Source organism: Benincasa hispida, chromosome 10 (assembly GCF_009727055.1).
Source record: "Benincasa hispida cultivar B227 chromosome 10, ASM972705v1, whole genome shotgun sequence".
Taxonomy (NCBI): domain Eukaryota; kingdom Viridiplantae; phylum Streptophyta; class Magnoliopsida; order Cucurbitales; family Cucurbitaceae; genus Benincasa; species Benincasa hispida.
In genome coordinates, this window is record NC_052358.1 from 2736704 (window position 1) to 2740736 (window position 4033).

Here is a 4033-nt window from a genome sequence, read left to right on the forward strand (position 1 = left end):
CATAATTATATCTCATATAATTACTAATTCCCTTAATTCTAATTTGAACGTTTCAAATTAACTTATCACGCTATTCTAGAGCTACTCCGTTACGAGTTAATAGGGGGACCTCGTGGACCTACAGATCATGGGCTCCAACGATCCGAGATTAATTGGCTAAACTCATTAGACCAGATTAATCTCCATTCGTTAACTAATGGGTCATTCCCCGAAAGCTCATAGTTGCACTCCCCTCACTGTAGATATATTATGTCCACATAATTTAACCATAATCAGCAAATCGACCCTTCATAGGTTGTAAATAATAACGGCTGGGTCAAATATCTGTTTTACCTCCGAGATTACGTCTTATTTCTCAAGTCCCTATTGATTCTCTAATGAACAACTAGTTTGTGATCCAATCACCAAACCAAACTCTCTCAGCCCAGTGAGAGTGTGAGACCCCTTGTTCAAGACCTGGATTCAGTACTTAAGAGAACAACCTTTCTCTTATCCCTAAATCGGGTAGGGCTGTACTCCATCTTGCAAGGTTATGTCCTCAACTATTCATCTGGTCTTATCCCCAAAATGGTAAGCTTATTGAGTAGTGTTGTTGGACTACTCTCACTGTTTGCAGATCAAAGGATAATCCCGAACAAACTGGAGTTCATAGCTAGTTCAGGATTAAGATCGAGTTAACCTAAGTCATCTAGGTGAAATAGTCAGTCTTAAATAGTAAACAGCGTTATAAAGTAAGAGTGACTTATTTTTTGGTCCTGATCTTATGTAAACTCATTGCATAGGACACCCCCACTCCTCATGTCATAACATTTATGAATTAGGATCACATCGTATGTAGCACTTTACAACTCTTTGTAACAACTACAAAATAGGTCGCATCCAATGTTGTTACCTGAATAAGGTACCCAACCTCATTCATGTACCATAGATCATTTTGACTATTTACTCGAACCCGATCCACTCTTATGTCTCCAATAAAGTTCAAGTACTCATACAATAGTCATGGGTCTTAGTTTATGGGATTTAGACTTTCATACAATTTATGAGATCAATAACAAGTATATTGATAATAAAAAAATGTTTATCATTTTATAAACTGCGAGTTTTAGGACATAAAATCCAACAATACTCCCACTTGGACTAAAACTCCAGTGGATCAATATATACAAATATATATAATGTTGAGTTTACATGGAGAGAATAAAATGTATAAATACAATAAACTAGGGCAACACAATACCCATCAATTTTCCCACTTGCCCTAGTAGTTTAAAACTCGTAGACCTAGTCCTACTAGGTGATCCTCGAACACTTTAGCCAAGACGGTCTTCGTAAATGGATCAGTTATGTTTCTTTTGTTGATTCGCTTACAGTAACATACTCAGCTTCCATTGTGGAGTCCGCAATACAACTCTGCTTAATGCTTCTCCATACAACTACTTCTCCGTTCAGAGTGAATACTGACCCCAAATTTGATTTTCTCGAATCAATATCGGTCTGAAAGTCATAATCAGTGTATCTAGTAAGGATCAGATCCTTAGGACCATACACGAGCATATAATCTCTTGTTCTCCAAAGATACTTGAGAATGTTTTTAACAGCAATCCAATGGTCATGACCAGGATTGGACTGAAATCTGCTGACAATTCCTATGGCATAGCATATATCGGGACGAGTACACAGCATTGCATACATCAAACTCCCAACTGCAGATGCCTATGGAATTCGAATCATCTCCTCAACTTCTTGAGGCGTCTTAGGACTGCTCCTTAGACAAGTGAATTCCATGCCTAAAAGATAAATATCCTTTCTTGGAATTTTGCATTTTATACCTAGACAACATCTTGTCTATATAAGATGCTTAAGATAATGCCAATGTTTTGTTCTTACGATCCCGAACTATTTGGATGCCAAGAACATACTGTGCTTCTTTCAAATCTTTCATTTGGAATTGTGAAGCTAGCCATCACTTAACATCAGCTAGATATTCTACCTCATTCCCAATGAGTAGAATATCATCAACATACAACACCAGAAAAACGACAGTTTTGTTGACGATTTTCTTGTAGACACAGGGTTCATCAATATTTTGTTCAAAGCCATAAGATTTGATCGCAGCGTCAAATCTCATATTCTAGGATCTAGAAGCTTGTTTTAATCCATAAATGGATCAATTAAGCTTGCAAACTTTTTGCTCTTGACCCTGCTGTATAAACCCTTCTGGTTAAGACATATAGATACTCTCTTCAAGATAACCATTCAGAAAAGCTATCTTGACATTCATTTGCCATATTTCATAATCATAAAATGTAGTTATGGACAAGAGTATTCTAATAGACTTTATCATGGCAACTAGAGAGAAGGTTTCTTCAAAATCTAACCCCTCTCTTTGGATAAACCCTTTTTGTCACAAGTCTAGCTTTATAGGTCTATACTTTACCAACTTGATCTCGTTTTCTCTTGTAGATCCATTTGCAACTGATGGGTTTTATCCCTTCCGGTTGATCTACAAGATCCTAGATAGAATTGAAATACATAGATTCCATTTCAAGGTTCATGGCTTTAATCCATTGGTCTTTGTCCACATCGTTCATTGCTCGATTAAAAGACAATGGATCCTCTAGACCATCATCTGGTATGATGACTTGAGTTTCAGTTAAACCCATGTACCGGTCAGGATGTTGCATAACCTTCCCAATACGACGAGGCATTCTCAACTCTTGAGAAAGATGTGAAGTATTAGTTTCATCAACAACTCTTTTTTATGAACCTACTCTATCAACAACTTTTGTTGAAGAACCTGCTCGATCAACAACTCTTGTTGATACATTTGTCGTTTCTTTGAACATTTCTTCTATTACTAGTTTACTGCGAGGTTGATGGTTCTTTATATAATCTTCCACTAGGAAGGTTGCATTTGTCGTTACAAACACTTTATCTTCCTAAGGATCGTAAAAGAAACCACCTTTTATTTCTTTTGGGTAGCCTACAAATAGACATACTTTTGAACGGTGTTCCAGCTTTTTAGGATTCTGCACCAACACATGTGCTGGACAATCCCAAATTCTGAAGTGACGTAAATTTCCTTTACGTCCTATCCAGAGCTCATAAGGCGTTTCAGAAATTCTTTTCGAGGGAATTATGTTCAAAATATACACCGCAGTCTCAATTGCGTGTCCCCAAAAAGAATTTGGTAACTGAGCATAACTCATCATGGAATGAACCATGTCCAACAAGGTTCTATTTCTCCTCTTTGCCACACCGTTCTGCAGAGGTGTGCCAGGGGCTATGAGTTAAGACTGAATTCCATGCTCTATCAAATAGTTTTGGAATTCTATGTCTACTCACCACCTCGATCCGATCAAAGTGTTTTAATCTTTTTACCTAACTGGTTTTCAACCTCAACCTTATACTCTTTGAACTTTTCAAAAGTTTTAGACTTTTGGCGCATTAGGTAAACATGCCCATACCTGGAATAATCATCTATAAAAGTAATGAAATATTCATACCCTCCTCTACATTTAGAGGCCCACAAAGGTTTGAATGAATCAGCTATAGGGTTTCTTTAGCTCTAAGACCTTTTCCAGAAAAATATCTTTTTGTCATTTTACCCTCAAGACAAGATTCACATGGTGGTAATGAACTATCTTCCAAATTGTTTAAAAGACCGTTATTAACCAATCTCTCAATCCTATTGAGATTTATGTGATCCAGTCTCAAGTGTCAAAGATAGGCATTTGGAGAAATCTTCCTTTTCTTATGAGTCCCAGCAGTTTTAAACATCTCTATGTTCAAAACAGCTTTGACCTCAGTTGGTTTTAACATGTACAAGTTATTTTCCAATTTTGCAGAGAAAATTTGTTTATTACCCATTTTGATGAATATTTCACCATTTTCGAAATAAACTTTATAATTTTGTTCTAGCAAACAGGAGACAAATATTAGATTCCTTTTCATAGAAGGAATATAATAAACATTTTTCAAATAAATGTACTTATCTCCTATAAATAACTTCATATCTCCCACTGCTTTG